The sequence below is a fragment of the Microcaecilia unicolor genome, chromosome 2 (assembly GCF_901765095.1).
Source record: "Microcaecilia unicolor chromosome 2, aMicUni1.1, whole genome shotgun sequence".
Lineage (NCBI taxonomy): Eukaryota > Metazoa > Chordata > Amphibia > Gymnophiona > Siphonopidae > Microcaecilia > Microcaecilia unicolor.
In genome coordinates this window covers 411206467-411231775 of record NC_044032.1, presented here as the reverse complement: position 1 = coordinate 411231775, position 25309 = coordinate 411206467, and the positions used below count along the sequence as shown (strand labels likewise).

Genomic DNA, 25309 nt, shown 5'->3' with positions numbered 1-25309 from the left:
GATTGAATATTGTACACTTCAGATTGTAAGTGGTGATCTAAAAATTAAGATAAAGGTTCAAATAAAGAACCTATGTCCGACACGATGGGGTGGCCTGGGGGATTATTTAACGATTTATGTATTTTGGCGAAAAATAAATGCAAGGAATACTGGGGGGGTTTCGTACTAAGTATTTATATTCTTTAGGGGTAATGGTACCCTGATCATTGGCTACTTTCAACACTTGAATCTCATATTCACTAGTAGGATCCGACTCTAATTTCCTGTAAAACAAGGTGTCCAGCAACTGACAGTGTGCCTCTCATACTGTTCTAGATCTTGCACTACTACCGCGCCTCCTTTATCAGCACAGGATATCACAATAAATGTATCCTGTTTCAAATCATACAATGCATTTCTTTGAACCCTAGTCAGATTATTTTGAACAAAGACCCTTTGCCGTTACAGGCTTTCTAGATCTCTCATAACTAATTTTTGAAATGTGTCTACCGCCGGGTCAGTAACACCCGGGGGTACCCACACCGATGGTATCTTATATCGATTCGAGAAAGGTACTATAGTATTAGACTGTTGGTTGTTAGATTTCCCGTTGTTGGATGATTCTGTGTCTTGTACCCCAAAATATGTACGCAGTTTTAGTTTCCGGAAAAAGTTTTGTAAATGAAACCGTACTTCAAATGCCTCATATAATACTATAGGAACAAACGACAATCCCATTGACAAAACCGAGATATGGGCCTGAGTTAGTGTCTTAGCTGATATATTAACCACCACACCTATATTTTCCGCCCCCTGCGGGACCAAGTTGTTAAAGGGACAACTGCAGGTGCTTGAACCGTTCTACCAGACTGGTTATTGGGTCTACCCTCATTCCCCTGATCAACATCTCTACGAACTGAATTAACAGCCTCCTCCCCAGATGAATCACATGATGAATTTAAAAATGTCACTTTTTTATTTTTCTTATTCCTATGAGATTTTCGTGAGCGATCCATCCAGGGATAGATGTATCCCTTCGTATAATCAGCCTCATCCCCTTTATATTTCTTAATTTTCTGTTGCCTAATCTCCCCTTTGTATTTCTCAATTAAAGTAAGATGTTCCTTTTATTGACTATCAAATTTATCAGCCGAGGATAACTGTTTAAACTCCTCTAGCTTACTATCTAACTCCACCTTTTCATATCTTAGTAGGAAGAAAACCTGAGGGTGCTCATCGAGGATCAAACTGACACTATAACTATATGAAAGAAATTGAACATGATATGGATTTTGGTACTTTTAGAATACTTAAAGTTATGTTTATATAAGCAGGACAATCAACCTTGAATATCCAAAACAATCATATTGTACCTCTATATATCTGATCCCATTATTTGGTTTCATAATGCTTCTAGACTATGCATAATAAATATGGGGTCCATTTACCAAGCTGCAGTAATAGGACCCTGCGGCGGAATTGACAGATGGGTAGTCACACACCAAAGTCCCCTTTTACCGTAGCAAGTAAAAGCCTTTACAAAAACAAAAGGAAATGGCCATGCAGTAAGTTAACCACTTGCTACGTGGCCATTTCCCGGGGAGCCCTTACCGACACCTATTTAGGAGGTGGTATGGGCTCCCACGCTAACCCGGCAGTAACTGGGCAGCAATTACCACCGGGTAAGCTCCAGCACTAAAAATGTAAAAATATTTTTGAAGTGCTAGAAATGGCACACAGTGGGGGCAGAAACTACTGCCTGACAGTGGTGCCAGATCACCATGCAGTAAGCCCACAGTAGGCTTGACGTGCTATACACGATGCTACTGTACTAACCTACACTTTCCCAATGGCCCTTGTTATCTAAAATACATTTATTTGTCCTCCTGGTATCTTGTTGATATGATGACAACTGATCAAATTATTTTTTTCCACACTAAGTGCATTGCCCAGTGTGTGGCAAACAGGATGCTAGGAATTATTAGGAAAGTGATGCAAAATAAGACAAAAATTATTATAATGCCTCTGTATTGCTCCATGGTGTGACCTTTCTTTGAGTACTGTGTTCAATTCTGGCCGCCATATCTCAAAAAAGATATAGTGCAATTACTACTACTACTACTACTATTTAGCATTTCTATAGCGCTACAAGGCATACGCAGCGCTGCACAAACATAGAAGAAAGACAGTCCCTGCTCAAAGAGCTTACAATCTAATAGACAAAAAATAAAAAATAAGCAAATCAATTAATGTGAACGGGAAGGAAGAGAGGAGGGTAGGTGGAGGCGAGTGGTTACAAGTGGTTACGAGTCAAAGGCAATGTTAAAGAGGTGGGCTTTCAGTCTAGATTTAAAGGTGGCCAAGGATGGGGCAAGACGAAGGGGCTCAGGAAGTTTATTCCAGGCGTAGGGTGCAGCGAGACAGAAGGCGCGAAGTCTGGAGTTGGCAGTAGTGGAGAAGGGAACAGATAAGAAGGATTTATCCATGGAGCGGAGTGCACGGGAAGGGGTGTAGGGAAGGACAAGTGTGGAGAGATACTGGGGAGCAGCAGAGTGAATACATTTATAGGTTAGTAGAAGAAGTTTGAACAGGATGCGAAAATGGATAGGGAGCCAGTGAAGGGTCTTGAGGAGAGGGGTAGTATGAGTAAAGCGACCCTGGCGGAAGATGAGACGGGCAGCAGAGTTTTGAACCGACTGGAGAGGGGAGAGGTGACTAAGTGGGAGGCCAGCAAGAAGCAGATTGCAGTAGTCTAAACGAGAGGTGACAAGGGTATGGATGAGCGTTTTGGTAGAGTGCTCGGAAAGAAAGGGGCGGATTTTACGGATGTTGTAAAGAAAGAAACGACAGGTCTTGGCGGTCTGCTGGATATGAGCAGAGAAGGAGAGAGAAGAGTCAAAGATGACCCCAAGGTTTCGAGCTGAGGAGACAGGGAGAATGAGAGAGCCATCAACAGAAATAGAAAACGGGGGGAGCGGGGAGGTGGGTTTGGGGGGGAAAATGAGAAGCTCGGTTTTGGTCATATTTAATTTCAGGTGGCGTTGAGACATCCAGGCAGCAATGTCAGACAAGCACGCTGAAACTTTGGTTTGGATGCAAGGTGAGATATCAGGGGTAGAAAGGTAGATTTGGGAGTCATCAGCATAGAGATGGTAGGAAAAGCCATGGGATGAGATTAATGAACCAAGGGAAGAAGTGTAGATAGAAAAGAGGAGGGGACCAAGAACAGAACCCTGAGGTACGCCGACAGGCAGAGGGATAGAAGTAGAAGAGGATCCACCAGAGTGAACACTAAAGGTGCGGAGGGAGAGGTAGGAAGAGAACCAGGAAAGGACAGAGCCCTGGAATCCAAGTGAGGACAGGGTATCGAGAAGTATGCTGTGATCGACAGTGTCAAAAGCAGCGGAAAGATCAAGAAGAATGAGGATGGAATATTGACCTCTGGATTTAGCCAGTAATAGGTCATTGGAGACTTTAGTAAGCGCAGTTTCGGTTGAGTGGAGAGGGCGAAAACCAGATTGGAATGGGTCAAGAATAGCATGTGAGGAGAGAAAATCAAGGCAGCAGCGGTGAACAGCACGCTCAAGTAATTTGGAGAGAAAAGGAAGGAGGGAGATGGGTCGGTAATTAGAGGGACAAGTAGGGTCAAGTGAAGGCTTCTTAAGGAGAGGTGTGACCACAGCATGTTTAAAGGCAGCAGGGACAGTCGCAGTGGAAAGTGAGAGGTTGAGAATGTGACAGATAAAAGGAATAAGAGTAGAAGAGATGGCATTAAGAAGGTGGGTGGGAATGGGATCAGAGGAACAGGTGGTACATTTTGAGGAAGAAAGGAGAAGTGTAGTTTCCTCAATAGTAACTTCAGGAAAGGAGGAAAGGGAATGAGGGGAAGGAGAGAGATGGGAACGGACTAGTGGAGGGAGAGCTGGTGAGGTAGAGAAAGCAAGGTTTATCTTTTGAACCTTGTTGTGAAAGAATTCAGCAAGGGTCTGAGGAGATAATGAAGGGGGAGTTGGGGGAGGGGGCACCTTGAGGAGAGAGTTCAATGTGGTGAAGAGAAGTCGAGGATTAGAGCCAAGAGGGTTGGTCAGTTGGATATAATAATCCTGTTTGGCACGTAAAAGAGCAGATTGGAAGGAGGTCAGCATGAACTTAAAGTGTAAGAAATCAGCAAGGGCCCGAGATTTCCGCCAGAGGCGTTCGGCGGAGCGGGTACAGGAACGTAGGTAGCGGATATAAGAAGTCAGCCAAGGTTGGGGTTTTGTACGCCTTACAGGGCGGGTCATCAAAGGTGCAAGAGTGTCTAAGGCAGAGGATAGAGTATTGTTGTAAGAAGAAACAGCCTCGTTGACAGACGTGGATGGTGCCACAGTAGAGAGGAGGTTTGAAACATGCGAGGATAGAGATGAAGGGTCAATATCGTGAAGATTCCTAGATAAATTAGATAGGATAGGACGGGACTGGGAGGGAGGAGATTTAAGTGTGAAAGTTATAAGATGGTGATCAGAGGAGGGATGATCAGAGGCAAGGAAACTAGAAGGTGAACAGTTGGAGGAGAAGATGAGATCAAGACAGTGACCATTTTGATGAGTGGGGGAGGTGGAGCATAGTTGGAGATTAAAGGACGACGTTAAAGCGAGTAACTTGGAAATATAAGAGTTGGAAGGATCATTAGCAGGAATATTAAAGTCACCAAGGATGAGAGAGGGGGAGGAAGGATCATGGAAGAAGGCAAGCCAGGCGTCAAAGTCACTGAGAAAGGATGAAAGGGACTTATCAGGGGGACGATAAATGACCGCTATTCGAAGAGGCAGAGGAGAGAAAAGGCGGATAGAGTGGACTTCAAAGGAGGAAAAACAGTGAGATTGAGGTGGAAGAAGGGGTTGAAATCTGGAGGAGGGAGAGAGAAGTAGTCCAACACCGCCCCCACGGCCAGCAGGGCGAGGAGTATGTGAAAATATATAACCACCATGGCACAGGGCTGCGACTGAAGCAGAGTCATCAGGGCAGAGCCAGGTTTCTGTTATGGCGAGCAGATGGAGGTGACGCGAGATAAAGAGGTCCTGGATATAGGGGAGTTTATTACAGATAGAGCGGGCATTCCATAGGGTGCAAGAGAAGGGCAGAGAAGAGGAGGGGAGTAGAGGAATAGAGATGAGGTTAGAGAGGTCACGGTGAGATCTGTAGAGTTTGGATAATAGTTGGTGAGGAGGGCCAGGATTGGGATTGATGTCACCAGCTGAGAGTAAGAGAAGGAGTAAAAGAGAGCGGAGGAGAGTAGGAGAGGTGTGGCCACGAAGGCGTCGAAGGCGAGAGGTATTTAGGTGGAATGGGGAAGGCAAAATGGAGGGAAGAAAGAGACGGAGATTAAAAGCCAAGAGGGAGGAAGAGGGTAGGAGAGAAGGTGAGGTGATGAAGTCAATGGATGGAAAGTGAGTTCCTGTAGCGGGGAGAGGTAGGGGGTGAGGGAAAAGATTAGGAAGGGACAGAGCTAGGAAGAGAATGTGAATAGGGGCCATAAACAATTAAGGTACTTTAGCAACTGGAAAAAGATTACATACAAAGAGAAAAATGCCCCGGCGCGCGGCACCTAGAGCGGAGGCCCTGAGTGGATCGGAGTGGACCTGGGTGTCACCCCGGAGAAGGCTGTAAGGATATGCAGATGAGCTGCAAGTCCTCCACAGCACCTGAAAGGCAGCTGGTGGTAGAGGTGGGTACCTCTCAGCTGAGGAAAGGCTTACCAGGGGTTAGGCCGAAGCCAGCATTCCTCCCCCTGAGGGTCGCCTGATCCTAGCCAAAAAGCACCTGGAAACTCTGTGCACTTGGAGAGGAGGCCCTGGGAAGATCGGGGTGGAACTGGAGTCACCCCGGATACAGCTGTGAGGAAATGCAGAAGGGCTGCAAGTCCTCCACAGCACCTGGTGGGAGCGCTGGGCACCTAGAGCGGAGGCCCTGAGTGGATTGGGGTGGACCTGGGTGTCACCCCGGAGAAGGCTGTAAGGATATGCAGATGAGCTGCAAGTCCTCCACAGCAATTAGAAAAAGTTCAAAGAAGAGCGACCAAAATGATAAAGGGGATGGAACTCATCTCATATGTGGAAAGGCTAATGAGGTTAGGGCTCTTCAGCTTGGAAAAGAGACAGATGAGGGGAGATATGATTGACATCTACAAAATCCTGAGTGATGTAGAATGGGTTCAAGTGAATCAATTTTTCATTCTTTCAAAAAAGTATAAAGACCAGGGGGCACTCATGAAATTATATGGAAATACTTTTTTAAACAAATAGGAGGAAATATTTTTTCACTCAAAGAGTGGTTAAGCTCTGGAACTCGCTGCCAGAGGATATGTTAACAGTAGTTAGTGAATCTGGGTTTAGAAAAGGTTTGGTCAAGTCCCTGGAGGAAACGTTCATAGTCTGTTTTTGAGATGGACTTAGGGGAAGCCATTGCTTGCCCCAGGAGCGGTAGCATTGAAGGATATTGGGCTAGATGGGCCATTGTTCTGACCCAGTATGGCTATTCTTATGTTCTTATGTAATTAGATTTATGTTGCTAAAACTAAAGGAACAGGAAATGTTTGCAGCCTACTCCGTTACATAGATATTAAACTCTGCTCATTAAAAATACTCCGCTCTTCTAACTGTACATACTGCACTGTAATAAGGTTAATGTCAAACCAAATAATAATAACAAGCCATAAGTTATTTTCCCCTGAACATGAGTCATGGTACTCATGAGCAGGGTGCTGTGAACATAACTTGTTTCCTGTTGTCAGAGATAGGTTGGTGGCCTTTTTAATATTTTATTTAGCTAGTTAGTTAGTTATTTGCAAAACTTTCTATACCTTTCTAGCTGACAGGCAGAACAAAACAGCGTACAGGCTAACATAGAAAAAAAAAAGGAACTCCATCAATGTATAGGAAAGCAGGGTAGTTAAGTTTGAAAGACAGGCATAGCTAAAGGAAGAGAGCAAATCAAACACACATAAAATGTGTTAAGTGGGTAACACTGGTAGTTTCAATCAGACTGTTTACCCAAACGTTAATTGAAGAGCCTAAGCTCAATTTTAAAGTCCTTGAAAGAGGAATTGCTATGGATAGAGAGGGGTAGATTGTTCCAGGTGTGAGATGCGAGGAGGAAGAAGAACGCACTGTGATGTGTTGATTCCAAGTGAGCACGTTTTGAACAGGGCAGAACTAAACGGTGATCATTTAAAGAACAGAGTGTTATGGAGGGGCACTATGGAATAGTTAAACAGGAAATATAGTCATGGATACCAAGTCCTCAAAGGTAAAATAGCAATTTTGTAAGGAATCCGTTGTTCGATGAGGAACCAATGATATTGTTTCAGTAGGGGTGAAGTATGATCAAAGCAATGGGTAAAGCAGAGTAACCTGATAGCTGTTTTCTAGAGTGTGAAGTTTTTTTAGTGTGTGATGGGACAAACCAAAGTCAAGACAGGTGGTAAAAAAAAGAAAGGATTAATGCATGGAATTGTGGAGTGTCATGTGACGATTTGCTCATAGTTTGCGGAAGACTAGAAAAATAACTAGTCAAGTATGAGATTTGCGGCAGAAAGGAGAAAGAGGAATCAAAGATAATACCTAAATAACAAAAGGTAGATACCTGCATAATAAAAGTGCCAAACAGAGTAATGGGGAATGGAGGTGGGAAAGATGTATCACAAAACGAACAGGCGACAGTTTTATTGAGACTGAGTACTAATTAATGATCTTTTAGCCAGCTAACAACTGAATCAAAGCAGGTCTGTAAAGGAGCAAGGGAGGGAGAGGAAGAGTTAATAGGGTAGATCAACAGAATGTCATCGGCATAAAGGTGGGCAGAAATTCCGAAGGATTGGATGAGAGTAGCAAGAGGACTCAGGAAGAGATTAAAAAGAAGAGGAGAGAGTATTGACCTTTGGGGCACTCCATGATTTTGTTCTCTCCACTCAGATGTTGTGTCAGAGAGAATGACTTAAAATGTGCGATTAGATGGAAAAAAAGCGAATCATGAGAGTACTGTACTAGTGATGTTCAAGGAAGATAAATGTGAAAGTAAGAGGGAATGGTCGATCCGGAAAGGTCTAAAGCAACTGCCAATACCATTCTATGTTAAGGTGATTTTCTCTATAAACTCTCCCATATCTCATCCCAATATGTCGAGATGATAGAATCAGGTTGTCAGCACATAATTGCATCCTGGGATTATTCAATAATGTATTAAGGGAATGGGACTTATATACCGCCTTTCTGTGTTTTTTCCAGCTACATTCAAAGGGGTTTACATAGGTACTTATTTGTACCTGGAACAATGGAGGGTTAAGTGACTTGCCCAGAGTCACAAGGAGCTGCAGTAGGAATTGAACCAAGTTCCCCAGGATCAGAGTCTGCTGCACTAACCACTAGGCTACTCCTCCACTCCACAATTAACAGTGGCAGAGTCCTTTTGTTGTTCAATCCATATATTATTTTATGTTAGATCATGCCTTTTCATCAGTAGCTTGAGGTAAGCTACATGAAAATGCAGTTGGTATATTCCTGTATCCCGAGGGCTCATAATCTGCTAGAGTTGCAGATATAAGTGAATATATTTGCATGTGATAATACTCTTAACGTTCATTACTTACATTCATTACACTGTATAAAATGGGACTTCTTATAATATAATGCACGTTAGCAAATCTAGATGTAAATTTGACTTGCCTCAGGTACAAGCAGAGTTGGCAGGAATGGTAGGGAAATGAATTAATTTGAAATGATATTTCATGTTGTTTTTAGTCTGAAATAAAAGAAACAAAAATGTTTTTTCCCCTTGGGGGGGCATCTCCACTTGGTTTAGTTTTTTCTCTGACATGTTTTTACTAGGTATTTCTTCTGAATCTTAATTTTTTTCTGTTTCTTTTATAGTGCTCTAGTTATTTTATTTTATCTTTTTTTTTTTGTTTGTTTTTTTATAGTATGTGTTTACTATGCATTCTGAATGTATACTGCTCAGGACCATTCTTGGAATGGGCGGTCTATAAAAACCAGTATTCATATAGATTAGATTAGTTTTGCACATACCATGATAGGAATAAACCTCTCTCCTAAACCAGGATATGTGGAGTATAATCTCAATGTCTCAAATTTACTACTAATGCTTGCTGTAGTACTTGCACCGTAAAGAGAGATTCTTTCTAGGGTTTATAAGATGTTACATCTATAGGCAGTTTATCCCTGTGTTCTTGGGAATTATTCTTAATGAGGCCTGTGGCACTCAAATCTATGGGATATATTTCTGTATCCTTCTGCCACATTTTCTTGGTATCAGACTGCATTTCTTGTTACTTGAAGATCTTTTCTTTCTCAATATGGTTCACCAAATAGTCATTTGGGATTTATACCTCTATGATCAAGGCTATTCTAGTGTTTTTCTCTTTCACCACTATTTCCTGTTTCATGGCACTCAACGTTTTAGCTGTTGCAATATGAGTATCCAAGGTGATAACAATCTCTTCATTCTCAATGATTCTCTTAAGCTCATGATCCCAGTGCTTTTCTGGTACATTGATGTTATAGTTTTCACAAAGTTTTCAGTGAATGAGATAAGCCATCCTGGTCTTTTCTGAATAAAGATTTTCTGCCATCAGAATTTCACAACCAGCCAGAAGATGAGACCAATTACAACATTTTCTTACAGAATTTACAAAATAAAATTGTTGAATACATAGACAAGAATGGTTTAATGGGACAAAGTCAGCACAGATTCAGCCACGGGAAGTCTTGCCTCACCAATTTGGTTAATTTCTTTGAAGGCGTCAATAGACATGTGGATAAAGGTGAGCTGGTTGTGTATATCTAGGTTTTCAGAAAGCTTTTAACAAACTCCCTCATGAGAGACTACTACTACTACTTAACATTTCTAGAACGCTACTAGGGTTACACAGCGCTGTACAAATTAACACTAAGGACGGTCCCTGCTCAGAAGAGCTTAGACTCCTGAGAAAATTAAAGAGTCATAGGATAAGAGGGAATATTGTGTTGCGGATTAGGAATTGGTTAATGGATGGAAAACAGAGGGTAGGGTTTGCAACAGCTGCATCTGTTTCATCCCTCTCCACATCCTTAACAAAGCTTGCCCACTTGTAGCAGTTCACAATGGTTGCCTGTGTAACATGATTCCAGGCTTCTTTCTGCATATGAAGGGAATCCAACAGTGATAGATTACGAGCCAGTTCAACAGCACGTTTATTCTTGCCAGTCTGGTCATTCATAACGGTCATCAGACGACGTAGCACAAGAGCCCGATAATGTTTTTTGAAATTGGCTATTATGCCCTGATCCATAGGTTGGATCAGAGAGGTAGTGTTTGGTGGCAGGAAGACCACCTTGACGTTAGACAGCCTGACATCATCACTGTGTGCAGCACAATTATCACAAAGCAACAAAATCTGATGCTTTTGTGCCCGCATTCTAGTATCTAACTTCTTTAGCCACTGCTTCCAAATTTCCCCAATCATCAATGAATTTGTGTTAGCCTCATATGACACAGGAAGTCGATTAACATTCTTGAAGCAATGGGGCTGTTTGCTCTTTCCAATGTCGAGTGGTTCCAACTTCTCACTCCCATCCATATTGAACCTGTACATAGTGGAGGGTGATTCTATAAAGGGGAGCCTATTTTTAAGCAGCAGAAAGGCACCTATTTGGAGCCTATTCCAGAAAGGAAAATAGACACCTACTTTTCTTTGTAGAATACTAGCAGAACAGAGCAAATTGCATATATATTTTAAGCATGACAACTTATACCAGCCAAAGAGCATGTAAATGCTTGTGACTAGATTGCTAAAAAAAAAGGAATAAATTATAGTACTCTACAATTTGTGTGCATTATTGGCAATCTCACCCATGCTCCAAGCAGACTCCGCCAATGTTTATACACACTGAGGGGCATAATTGAATGGGGACGACCATCTCTAAGGGCGTCCATCTCTAAGGACGTTCCGGCGAAGAGGCAGGGAAACCCGTATTATCGAAACAAGATGGACATCCATCTTTTGTTTTGATAATACGGTCGGGGACGCCCAAATCTCAACATTTAGGTCGATCTTAGAGATGGTCAACTAACTGTTGAGATGGTCGACCTTAGAGATGGTCGTCCCCGGTTTTCGGCCATAATGGAAACCGAGGATGCCCATCTCAGAAATGACCAAATTCAAGCCCTTTGGTCATGGGAGGAGCCAGCATTCGTAGTGCACTGGTCCCCCTCACATGCCAAGACACCAACCGGGCACCCTAGGGGGCACTACACTGGACTTCACAAATTGCTTCCAGGTGCATAGCTCCCTTACCTTGGGTGCTAAGCCCCCCAACCCCCCCAAAACCCACTCCCCACAACTGTACACTACTACCATAGCCCTTAGTGATGAAGGGGGGCACCTACATGTGGGTACAGTGGGTTTCAGGTGGGTTTTGGAGGTTCACATTTACCACCACAAGTGTAACAGATGGGGGGGTGGGCCTGGGTCTGCCTGCCTGAAGTGCACTGCACCCACTAAAAACTGTTCCAGGGACCTGCATACTGCTGTGATGGAGCTGGGTATGACATTCGAGGCTGGCATAGAGGCTGGAAAAAATGTTTTTTTAATTTTTTTAGGGTGGGAGGGGGTTGGTGACCACTGGGGGAGTAAGGTTAGGTCATTCCCTATTCCCTTCGGTGGTCATCTGGTCAGTTTGGGCACCTTTTCGAAGCTTGGTTGTGAAAAAGAAGGGACCAAGTAAAGTCGACCAAATGCTCGTGAGGGACACCCTTCCTTTTTTCATTATCGGCTGAGAACGCCCATCTCTTAACCATGCCCCCGTCCTGCCTTCGGTACACTGCCGACATGCCCCCGTGAACTTTGGTCATCCCCATGACGGAAAGCAGTCGAGGACATAAAAAATCAATTTGGGCGACCTTGGGAGAAGGACGCCCATCTCCCGATTTGTGTCAGAAGAAGGACGTCCATCCCTTTCGAAAATAAGCTAGACTGTTAAATAACCCGTCATCACATTTAGGCATCATTTAATAGAATAGTGGATAACTGGAAGGCATTTATGTGTCTATGTGCACACGCAGATAACTATATGCTAGTGTTGTGTTCACTTATTTTACTCACATTCTTGTCCCCTAAATGATGGAACCCTTCTCTTCTTTAAAGAATTAAGTGGCTACATTTGGGAGTCCTTTTTCTAAGCTGCAGTAAGTATTAATGCATGCTTACTGCAGGATAAAATGCACTATCACAAGATGCGCTCAGGCATCCTGTGGTCGTTTTAGTGTGCAAAACCCAGACATCTTTGGGGGCAGAGAGTGAGCATTGCTATGCTAATCAGTTAGTTCTTGGGCATTGCTGTACGCTAACTGATTAGCACAGGATTAGCACATGAACCCTTACTGCCTACATAATAGGTGGCGCTAAAGGCCATGAACTAATGGAGAAATTAAAATATGGCCATTATCAGAAAAAAGAAAAATCTGCCTTTTACTGGCAATGCAAAAAGTGGTCCCAGTGCGCGATAAAGACCCATGTTGGGGCTACCACAGGCCACTTTTTAGCACCACTTGGTAAAAGGGCCCCTTAATTTGGTACATCAGTTAGGTTTCTGTGCTGTGTTCCAATGCACATTAAGGGTCTTTTTTACAAAGCAGCAGTAAGTCTACCAGAACAGCTCAGCGGTAGTTCCCACCCCAAGCCTGCTGTCTTATCCGGTGGCACAAAAATGTATTTATTTTTCTAGTGCTGGTGTATACCTTGTGGTAATCACTTACCACCAGGCTAGCACGAGAGCTCTTACCACATCAATGGGTGGCGGTAAGGGCTCCCCTCAAAATGGCCACACAGCAGGTGCTTCACTTGCCACACGGCCATTTCTTCAAAAAAAGAAAGACCTACCTTTTACCCTCTGTGGTAAAATAGGGACTCAGTGCACGTCAAAAATACATGGAAATGCCAGGGCAGGCCCCCTTTTGCCACAGCTTGGCAAAAGGGTCCCAAAGTCTCCAACAGAGCTTGTTAGTTCCATGCTGAAAACAAAGGTGCCATCTACCAAGTGGTGGCCCTACCATTAGGCCAACTGAGGTGGGGGCCTCAGCCAGCACTCTTTATGGAGTGGCATGTTTACCCCTTCCTTTCTCAATTCCCCTCCCCAACCTACTTTTTTTTTCTTCAAAAGACAGCAGTGGCAGCAATCCCCATACATTGTCCTGCTGCCGGCACCAGCATTTCCTCTGTACTGCGGGCTGCCTGTCTGACGTAATTTCCTGCTTCCTTGGAGGTGGTTCTCAGTACAGAGGAGATGCTGGTGCCAGCAGCAGGGCAGCATATGGAGATCAATGCTGATGATGACTTTTGAAAACAATAACAAAAAAAAAGAAGGTAGGCTCAGGGAAGGGGTTGAGGAAGGATGGGGGAAGATGCCAGACAGCGGCAGGGAGGGGAGGAAATTGGCAGAGTGTGAAAAGATGTTGGACTTGGGGCATGCAATGATGGGGGGTGGGGTGCCATCTCATCCCTGCCTCAGGTGGCAGATTGTCTTGGGCCGCCCCTGCATTTACCACGTTGTTCACTACATTATATAATGGCTGGAACCGATCCTGAGCCAAAAGCTGGAGGAAGCAGGTTAATTAAAGGTCATTTAATAAATCTACTTCTTCCAGCATTTGGCTCCACCTTATTGTTCCATCTGTGGCCCACTTCACTGTTTTGCTTTATGCCTGGTCTGTGTTGCTATATTCCTATGGTCTGCTTTGCTGTGGAACAGATCTGAACCATGCATCTCCTGGTTGTATTTCCTGTGGGACAACTAGTTTTCTGACAAGATGGAAGGCTGTCTCAGCATTACATCCCAACCAGATCTAAATACCCTACTTTGGCTGTTTCTTAGGCATCAACCGCCACAAGGAACAGCACCCAGGAAATGGCAGCAGCTGCCCAATTCATGATGAGGTTTGCCCCTGGAGTATGGACTTTTTCTAATTACATTATAAACATTGTTCAGCACCCCAACATAATAGCCCGGACAAAACAGCCCCAACAAAATAGCCTTAAAAGAAAATAGCCCTTGACAAAATTATCCCTAACAAAATAGCCCTTGACAAAATGACCCTTAACAAAATAGGCCCTGTAACAAAATAGCCCTTTACAAAAATAAGTATAGTAAGAACTTTATAGTAAAAACCCCTTCCTTTGGGGGTCCAGCATCTCTTCTCCCCCTCTTTTTCCCACTCCCTCATCTGAGCTCTCTCTTCCTTCTTCATTGCAGCATCTTTCTCTCCGCACCCCCATGTTCTTTCATCTCTGTCCCACTATCCCTTTCCCTGCATTCTGGCATCTCTCTCCTTTTCTCTTCTTTCCATGGTCTGGATATGCATCTCTTACACTTCCATCCCACCCACCTCCCAACATATTTCAGCATGTCTCCCTCTTTCTCCTCCCTGCCCTATGTGGTCTGGTATCTCTCTTGCCCCCCTCCCCCCACTGATTCTCCAATGTTCCTCTGGGCCACCGGCAGTAACAACAAGCTGCTTCAGCCAACCCTGGAAGTGTTCTCTCTGTTGTGTGCTGCTTGTGCAGTCTCAAGGCAGGACTCAACAGAGGGAATGCTTCCGGGACAAGTCAAAGCAGCTTGTTTTCCTTGCTGACTGCTGGTGGCCCAGACGAACATTAGAAGATGGATGAGAGGTGGGTGGGGGGAAGGCTGAAGGGCAGGCAGAAGGAAGAGGGAGACATTCCAGACAATGAGCACTGTAACTGGGATGGCAAAGGGGAGACATACCTCAGCTCAAAGCAGCAGTGGGTCTCAAAAAGACACATGGTTGCAGGAGCAGGAACAGAACAGGTAAAACACTCAGGAGCGGGCCCTTTTGTCAGGGGTGGGGGTTCATTTGTCAGGAGCAAAATTATGGGCAAGCACTTTTGTCAGAGGTTGATTTGTTGGGGGCTATTTTTGTTTGGGCTTTTTTGTCTGTTTTTTTTTTGTTTCTTTTTTTTTTGTCGGGATATTTTGTGTTTGGGCTTTTTTTTTTGTCTGGGCTATTTTGACCAGGTACCAATTTGTCCATATATCTCAGAGTGGAATAGGCTGTCTGTTACTTTCCATGGTTTTTGTAATTCTTTACAATCAAAGTTCATGAATCCTGTTGTGTTTGAATTAATCTGTATAGAACCAGTCTAAATAAGACAGATTACAACACTTATTAAGCAAGTGTCTAAGGGTCCCTTTTACTAAGGCACAAGAGGGCTAATGTGTGGGTAGCATGCGCCTAATTGACACTACCGCCGGGCTAGCGTTTGAGTCCAGCAGTAATTCTGAGTTTGGCATGTGCCAAATCCCACGGTAGAAAATAATTTTCTATTTTCTACCACGGGGGGGGGGGGGGGGGGGAGGAGGCATTCCCATTGGTAATCAGCAGTTGGCGCATGCTGCATGGTTAGCATATGGGAAGTGCATGAGCCTTTACCACTAGGTCAATGGGTGGCAATAAGGGCTCAGGCGGTAAATAGATTGTAAGCTCTTTGAGCAGGGACTGTCTCTATGTCAAGTGTTCAGCGCTGCATGCATCTGGTAGCGCTATATAAATGCTATTAGTAGTAGTAGTAGTAGTAAATAGGCACGCGCTAGTTTTAATTTCAGCACATGCCCATTTGCCAACCCATTAAAAAAAGACCTTTGTCTCAACCGGGGTAAAAAATGGCCCAGTGCAAGCCCAAAACACCCCCCCCCCCCCCCCCCACAATACCACAGGCCACTTTTTACCTCGGTTTAGTAAAAGGACCCCTAAAATACTTGTTTCAGATGAACTAAGGATGACCAGAGGTTCCACTGCACAGTTCTTCCAAGGTCTGTGGCATGTTAGCACCTTCTATCTAGAATACAGGCATATCAATATTTGTTCTCAGATCTGTAAGATCAAAATGATACCGGATTTACCTTGCTGGGGGTGGTTGCTGTTCCAGTCTGCATACCCATATTCCGCCTCCCTATTAATTTCTCTTATTATCAAACAAACAAGGGTCTCCAAACTAAGTCCTTGAAGACAGCAAACCCAGTCAGATTTTCCTCTATGAATGTTGCACTCTGTTGCATGCAAGTAGGTCTGGATTGTGGAATTTCGGGATTGCTTTTGTGAGCTCCCGATATACAATAACAGGTTCAGATACTGTACACAAACCAGTAACTGATCACCCTCCCTTGCCTGTCCCTTCATAGTTGCTTGTTTCTCATTATGGCAGGGACATCAAAGGAGGGGAAATGTCCCCTAATGTCTGGATTTCATGGATTTTTACCTAGTGTATTTTCTTTGGTGTCTTTTATTGAACTCTTGATTGATTTGGTGTGCTGCTTTTGTTATGAATTTTTATTCTTTATATATTTAAGACTGCTTAATCTTAAATTTAAGTAGGTTAAATATCAACAGGACTAAGAAAATCAGTGTTCTGATAGACAGAGGAAGATGTGATTGCAAAATAAGCTATATGCTTTGTTGACTTTGCTAACAGTTCTGGTATAGAGCAGGTACTGATTATTTTTTCTCTGAAATCCCCCACTGATCAGACTCAATTGTCATCAACCTCTGCAGCTGCAATAAATATGAAGGTGCTTTAATGTCCAATCAATAAAAAGTAAGATCCTTATTTATAGATCTGATACTCAACTGGAGCAGGCAGTGTTTACAGTTAAATGCCAGCACAGGCACTTAACTTTATTCCCACATTCAGCAAGACTATCCATTTAAATGGTGTAGCTGAATATATATCTGACTAGCAACCACACCAGGAGCTATCCATTTAAAGTTAGGCTGCTCTTTCACATACATCTTATTACCCTTTAGCTATTTAATTTAATCACTATACATACAGGGATTGATATTCAAAGCTATTTAACCAGCCAGAAATGGTACCTGTACTGGGCTAACTGATCATTTTCCAGTGACACATAACTGGTTAGTGCCGCTGAAAATAACCAGTTAGCACCAAACTGAAAACTGGCTATTTTGGGGGTGTTCCAGCAGAATCGGCACTTGACCAGTTGTGCCAATATTCAGCTCTTAAATAGGACCACATAAAAGCCAGTCCTGTCTTTATGCGGTAACCCATAGCCGGTTAAGTGCTGAATATCGCACTAATGCCTATGTTTACTAAGTGATGCTATGGGCGTGTTAGCATTTTTAGCATGTGTAAATGGTTTACACGCGTTAAATGCTAACGTACCCATAGAAATGTGTAGGCGTGTTAGCGTTTAACGTGCCTTAAATTTACAGGTGTGTTAAAAACGCTAACGCACCTTAGTAAACATACCCCTTAATCAGCTATGCACTGGCCAGCTCGGAAAGACGGAAATTCAATGCTGGTGCCTGGACATAGCCTGGCATTGAATTTTTAACACTGGTGGCAGTCAGCAAAATGATGATTGCTGCCGGCTGCATGTAAGTAGCAGATCTAACTCGCTGCAAAAATAATTCATTTATGGAGTTAAAATGTCCTGATTTTATCTCTATAAAGGCTGACAATACACATATAAACTAGTCATTCATTTGTCACCTGACAGAAAGGACCAAATTCTATAAATGGTGCAAAAATAAAAATATGCCTATTTATAGAATAGTGATTAGCACTGAGATCTGCAACTATGTTTAACTACTACTACTACTTATCATTTCTAAAGCGCTACTAGACATACACAGCGCTGTACACTTGAACATGAAGAGACAGTCCCTGCTCGACAGAGCTTACAATCTAATTAGGACAGACAAACAGGACAAACAAAAGATAAGGGAATATTAAAGAAAGAATGATAATATAAGGGTTCTGAACAAGTGAATAAGGGTTAGGAGTTAAAAGCAGCATCAAAAAGGTGGCCTTTTAGCTTAGATTTGAAGACGGCCAGAGATGGAGCTTGATGTACTGGCTCAGGAAGTCTATTCCAGGCACCTCCCTTATCTGCTTTCATCACTATAAAGTCTGGTGAAGAGCTCAATTCTCGCAAAGTTGTATGTTCAGTCTAACTGTGAAGATTTACACCAACTGAACCCTGGTGTAAATCATCATGGCTAAATTAGGCACAGATCCCCCTTATTGTATAACAGCATGCATAAATTGCAGGAATGCCTCTGATCCACTTTTGACTCTTCTGTGGCCACGCCTCCTTTTTGGAGTCGCATGTAAAATGTATATGCAGATCCCGGCATGTAAATATGCATGTGTAAATTTACATTAATCCCAAATAGCACTGGTAACTTATTATTAGGGCCCAATTATTGGTGCTAATTGGCTTGTTATTCAATTTAATTGTGCATGCAAATTGAGCACATGCCTACATTTTCAGGCTTAATTCTGAGCATCATATATAGAATTTGGGGGAATATACATAAATCTATAATGTCATAACATTTAACAAATAATAAGGTTTATATTACCTGTATTGCAGAAACATAGTTAACTAGTACTGATTTATTCCTTATGGCTCAAATATGCCCACCTGGTATCTCTTGTTTTATGCAATTAATAGAGGGTAATACATCTGGGGAATAGTGATTACTTTCTTATGTAGTCTTACAATCATTCAAGTTCAGCTCTGGTAGTGAAATGCCTATCAGTTAATTTTAGAAGGAAAGAAAAGTTTAGCCTTTTGCTAGTTTACAGGCCACAAGAAACCACAAAGATTCCTGGCAGGCTTTGTACAGGCTCATGGCGGAATTAACCTTATTGTCTAAGAAACATATTAAGGAGATTTTAATGTCCATGGAACTAACACGAGATCTACACATGCATTTATTGTAACTATGCAAATCATAGGGCTTCACCAGCAGGTAAATGGGCCTACCTGTGTTGTCAGCCATGTTAGACTCAGTAATTTTTTTTCTTAGACTTGTTTTTTAATGGCTGAAAGATTGAAGATTTTAGCTATCTCTCCAAAATCATAGTCAGTTCATTCCTATCACCTTTATACCTATATGCCTTTATCAACCTTTATAGAAGCCAAAGGTATTTTGGAAATGTAAATCACTATATAAAAGGCACATGCAAATTATGAAAAAGAATTTGAGAACTTCAGTTGAAAAATATGAGGTCTTTCTATAGATTAAATGGTAAAAAGAGCTTCAGAAAGCAATCTCATTTCCTAGCAGTGGCGTTCCTATGGGGGGCTGACACCCGGGGCGGATCACCGGTACACCACGCCCCCCGGGTGCAGCGCCCTCCCTGGCAAAAGAACCCCCCAGGTGCACACCACTGGGGGGGATGCCGCGCGCCTGTCCGCTTCGTTCGTTTCCATGCTCCCTCTGCCCCGGAACAGGAAGTAACCTGTTCCGGGGCAGAGGGAGCACAGAACGAACATAGCGGACAGGCGCGTGACACCCCCCCCAGTGGCGTGCACCCGGGGAGGACTGCCCCCACCGCCCCCCCCCCTTGGTACGCCACTGTTTCCTAGATAGTCTATTTGTAAAAAATGGCCAAGATTTCTCCCAAATTTTGAGACATGAATGGTCTAGCAAGGAAATTGCCAAACTTGTTACTTATATAAGGATCTAAGTATAAATCATATCTAAAGGTTTATAATGTTGACATTGTGACTACCAAAAGGAACTATTTCTCCTATACTAGGCGAAAACAGATCTAAAATATATCTACAGATTGATTAAAGTGTTGCTGAAAAAAACAATGAGAACTGGGCAGAATATTTTTTCTAATTCAGATTTTAATGAATGTGCCACTCTCTTCTTAAAGAAGATACGTTTATAAAGATCTAGATTAATTCCTAAATCACACGAGGAGCTTCACATTGATACAATAATGCAGACAATAAATACATTAAACCAATAACAGCTCAGTTAGGTCCTTACGCATCATGGATGGTCAACAGGTTTACACTAAATTCAGCAGCATAAATTTCTCCGGGAAGTCAGCTGCTGCCAGAAAGAAGGCTGTGTGGGCCCAAAGAGATCTATTTTCCCCAAACTCCTATGCATTGTCCTCCAGTTGGCAGGAGGAGTCAACAAGCCACACATATTATTTGCCATAGGAGCCAATTTTTCAAAATGATTGGTGGTGCTCAACTTGGCACAAATTACCAAGTCCATGTAAAGGAAATTAAAGCATGGTGGGTTGTGAACACAACTGACCAGGCCGTCTTTACAGAGCACAGCAGGTAGTGTATACAAGGGAGGATTCATGGGTAAAAGAAATGCTAGGGAAGCACTGTAAGTCCAACCAGTCTCTCTTCCTCCCCAACCTCAACACATCACCACAGTTTACCACCTACTCTCAGCCCATCAACACCACACTTACACTATGCCTTCCAGTCCACACTGGCCCATCTATACAACCCGCATTCTCCCCCTCCTAGCCAGTTCTCATTGGGACCTTTTCCCAACCTAAGCTGTGCACACCATACACTTTATTTTATCTCAGGCCATCCACACTTCTTTCTCAGTCCCTCCTCATCTTAATGTCATCTTCCTCCTGTCATCTTCTTATTCTGTTTTTCCCTCACATATTTTTCCTAATGCATACTTTGAATTTTGTTTTGGGGTAGGGTGCTTAATACACCCCCCCCCCCCCATACCTACTCCACTCTTCCATGCTATACTTCTCTGCTCGCTACTTCCTCAGACCTGACCCGCCTTGCCCTCTACTAATTCCTTCACCCATTAGGTTTCCTCTCACTCTACCTTAGTCAGTGCCTCTACCCTGAAGGCTAGGCTCACCCATCCTTTATACCTCCTAAGCAGATTCATCTCACAGTTCAAATTTTTTATCCCCCACCCTTCCTGGTAAGGATCATATTCCTACTCTCCCTTCCCAGAGCCACAGACACCATTCATATCTAGAACTCATGGACTGAAATACAATAGCAGTTACACATCCAGAAAGGCCCTATGTGCTGTCCCACCTTCATGACCATACCTTGAAGATCAGCAATAAGTTGCTCCACAGCCCCCAGGGCAACATTTGCTTATTAAAACTTAGCATACCACTTAACTTGTGCCAAACAAAGCAGTTTACAATTTCTAAAAGGCACACATTCATATCAACCCACTTTGTGCCAGCTCACTTGCTAAACCTCTAGCATTCAGAGTATGTGGTTGGCTTGGGGAGCTGAGTTAGCACTGACTGTAGTGCCTTCTGCAAAAATGGAAATTGCCACCTCATTTGGTGGTAGCAGCTTTGGCACAATGCCCCTCCTTTATTAGATTTTCAGAAACCTTTTGACAAAGTACCTCATCGAGAGACTCCTGAGAAAATTATGGAGTCATGGGATAAGAGGCAATGTCCTTCTGTGGATGAAGAATTGGTTATTGGACAGAAAACAGAGGGTAGGGTTAAATGGCCATTTTTCTCAATGGAGGAGGGTGAAGTATGGAGCGCTGCAAGGATCCGTACTGGGAATGGTGCTATTTAACATATTTATCAATGATCTGGAAATCGAAAAGGCGAGTGAGGTGATTAAATTTGCAGATGACACAAAACTTTTCAAAGTTGTAAAAATGCATGTAGATTGTGAAACATTGCAGGAAGACCTTAGGAAATTGGAAGACCAGGCATCCAAATGGCAGATGAAATTTAATGTAGATAAATACAAAGTGGTGCACATTGGGAATTATAATCCAAATCACAGTTATCTGATGCTAGGGTCCACTTTAGGAGTCAGCACTCAAGAAAAAGACCTAGGTGTCATTGTAGATAATATGCTGAAATCTTCTGTCCAGTGTGTGGCAGTGGCCAAAAAAGCAAACAGGGTGCTAGGAATTATTAGGAGATGGATGAAAAAAAAAGATCTAAAATATTATAATGCCTCTATATTGCTCCATGGTGCGACCTCACTTTGAGTAATGTGTTCAGTTCTGGCTGCCGTATCTCAAAAAAGATATAGTGGAATTAGAAAAAGTTCAAAGAAAAGCAACCAAAATGATTGAGAGGATGGAACTCCTCCCACATGACGAAAGGTTAAGGAAGTTAGGGCTCTTCAGCTTGGAAAAGAGACTACTGAGGGCGGATATGATTGGGGTCTACAAAATCCTGAGTGGTGTGGAGAGGGTGGAGGTGAATTGATTTTTTACTCATTCAAAAAAGTACAAAGGCCAGAGGACACTCAATGAAATTGCATGGAAATACTTTTAAAACAAATAGGAAGAAATATTTTTTCACTCAGATAAGTTCTGGAACTCTCTGTTGGAGGATATGGTAACAGTGGTTAGTGTATCTGGGTTTAAAATAGTTTGGACAAGTTCCTGGAGAAAAAAATCCATAGTTTGCTATTGAGATTGACATAGGGAAGCTACTGCTTGCTTTGGGTTTGGTAGCATGGAATGGTGCTACTAATTGGGTTTCTGCCAGGTACTTGTGACCTGGATTAGCCACTGCTAGAATCAGGATACTGGACTACATGGACCATTGGTCTGACCCAGTATGGCTATTCTTAAGTTTTTATTCCTCTTTCTCTCTCTCCTTTACCTAAACATTCCATTCTTTCTCCTCCATTCTCTTCCCAGTACCACTACCTCCCCACTTTCCCCTTTCCCTGGCCCACATGATGTAAATGGATAGGAAGGTAGCATACCACCATAGCAGTACTCCTACCATTCATGGTGTCCTGCCCAGCCATGCAGGTCACCCAGTGCTAAAGCTAGACTGTAGTAGAGCTGTGCTGGGAGTGAAAATGGAAAGTCAGGGTTTATTAGCTGAGCCAAGAGGGAAACCAAGCCAAGGAACACATATAGTTGGAGGGAGCAAACCCTTACTCCCTTCCAAACTCCACACATCTCCTCGGTAACCTCTTCTTGCAACTGCCATGCAATTTCTTTTGGGCTGATATAGCATAATGAGCCCTCTTAGTCCAACACCTCTTAGTCCAACATCTTCCGTAAGATGTCATGAGGGAATGACTGTTTTATTGTTGTGAAAAAGAAAATGAGATGGTGTTACCTTCTATTCTCCTGTCAATTTGAGACTCAATCATAGGTCTCTGCATTTCAGAGCTGCCAAAGAGAAGCAATTTTAAAGATATTTTATTCAGACCATGGCATCAAATACTGGCATAGTTCCCTCCTGTTCCCCCATCTCCTTCCAGTAAAATAACATATTAATTCTGGTGACTACAGGGCTGGAAATAATGGGCAAAATACAACTATTACCCACTGTTGACCTAACCTAGCAGACATAGAACTTAAACAATTTTGTGTCTCTAGTTTCACTTCAGTCCTCTGTCTCTATTTGTTCTTGGTTTTCTCTCTGTCCTCAAGCTCCTTCTTGTAAGGATTCTCTTCCAGTCTCCCATGTCATCATTTTTCTTTCCTCCATGTACATTTGTCTCTCCATGATTTCTCTCTACAGCAGCTCTCATCTCACTTTATTCTAGTCTTACTCCCTCCTCCACTTCTCACCCTCTTCTCACCTTCACATCTCTCCACCTTGACCTCTTTTCCCTTAGCCACTCCTTTCCCAATCCCACACAGCTACTCTTCAGCTCTTTCAGTTCCTCTTCTGTCTGCAGCTTGTGTCCCCTCTGCCTGCTCTTCTTCTTCTTCTCTCTCCCAAATCATATCTCCTTCTGCTTGTAACCTTCCCACCAGGGGCGTAGCCAGACAACAGATTTTGGGTGGGCCCAGGCAAGAAGTGGGTGGGCACCAAGTGTTCTCTCCCCCCCCCCCCCCCCCCCCACGTACCACCACCAAAAATATATCTCAGCTGGCAGGAAAATGCTTCTTTCCACCTTGGCAGTCTGTAGCAGGCATGCGTTGAAAACTGAGCATGCACAGGTGCCGGTATCATGGAGAGTAGCATTTTCGTTAACATCAGGAAGTCTTCAGCTGGTGGAGCTTGAGATCCCCATCAGCTACCGCTAAATGTGTGCTACTGTTGGGTGGGCCTGAGCTCTAAGTGGGTGAGCCCCAGCCCACCCAGGCCCACCTGTGGCTACGCCACTGCTTCCCACACACAATTCATGCCTCTTCTGATTTCCTCTCACCCTCATAGCTTGTTTATACTCCTTTCCCACACCTCTATCAGTCCCTATCCCCTTCATCCAGCCTCTCTTCCTTTTACAGTTGCTTTCTGCCTCTCAACATTTTAAAGCAGACCTTTTCAATCCGTTCACCACTTCCTTTACCTCCCCCAGTCTTTTTTGTTTAACCTTAACAGCTATAGATATTACTTTGGCAGCACAGGTAAAATAGTCACGCCAATACATGTATCTGAATCTGTCTGTTCCTTTTGTCAGTGTCTGTCTACTGCGCTTCTTTTCCCCAGTTGCTAGGCTACACCAACTCCCTCTTCCTCCTGCAATCTATGGGACAGACACATCCAGTCAACAGGCTGCAGGGGGAGGCGAGAGCAGTAATTAGGATACAGAAGCACTTCCTTCCTTTGTTTTCCTGTAGCTCTGCAGCATGGAACTTGCTGCCCAAGGTCTATAGACATACAGGAAAAAATGTTGGGAGTACTCAGGCACCCACAGCACCCACAGGCACCTATGAGTTCATTATCGGCATGGTATGTGCAAAAATAACCCATTTGGAGACATTGCCCTCAGACAATGTGGGAGTACCGGTGTAGTGTGATGTAGGCCCATGGTAAATATATTTAAATAAAAAAAGGACTGCCTCTCCATATTTCTTCTCACCTGTCCCCCCCTCAACAATCTGATCTCCCTGTCACTGTTCTGCCTCCCCATCACAAGCCCAACACACCCATTCATAAACCTGACCCCTCAAATCATCCCAACATGAAACACTAGGCCTCTGACACAGACCCTGTTTCCTAATCACAAGCCCAACACCTCTGTGAAATTACTGCTAGGAGTCATCACCACTGTTTTGGATGATGACACAAACCCAGGCAGCAGTGGAGGGAGATTGCTACCTCTGGGACCGCTCAAACACCAATGAAGACCCCTGGGAGGTCCCAAGGGAGGGAAAGGGAAGAGGGTAGTGCTAGGAGGGTGTCAGAGGGCAAGGTTTGATGGTGAGGACAGAGGTTATTGTCAGGGTGCGGATGTTTGCTTTTGGAGAATGTTGGGATTTTGATCGGGAAGGTCAAGGGTTTGTGAATGGGAAGTGTTGGGGTTGTGATTGGGTGGCTGAGTCTGTGTCAAGGGCTGGGTATTTGATGTCAGGGGGTGTCAGGCCTTGGAATTGGTGACTGGAGCACTAGGGGTGTCAGAACTTTGATTGGGGAGACTCCCTTGACAGTGTACTATGCTACCAGACTGCCAGTAGCGCAGCTGTACTTCCTTCCTAGCAGTCATAGCCAAGCATATTTTGCCCCCCCCCCCCTCATGTTACACCCAGATCCTAAGCACTCTCACATTAGGAA

General features: G+C 43.5%; 1 long non-coding RNA gene across 1 annotated transcript; it reads right to left on the bottom strand.

Annotated features, from left to right (window-relative positions):
- Window positions 1-1137: 1137 nt before the first annotated feature.
- Window positions 1138-21384, bottom strand: LOC115462738. The gene is made up of 3 exons (XR_003940943.1): window positions 21301-21384; window positions 2828-2831; window positions 1138-1148 (listed from the first exon to the last, which is right to left on the bottom strand). It is a non-coding gene; the product is annotated as an uncharacterized LOC115462738 (long non-coding RNA).
- Between the last annotated feature and the right edge of the window lie 3925 nt (window positions 21385-25309).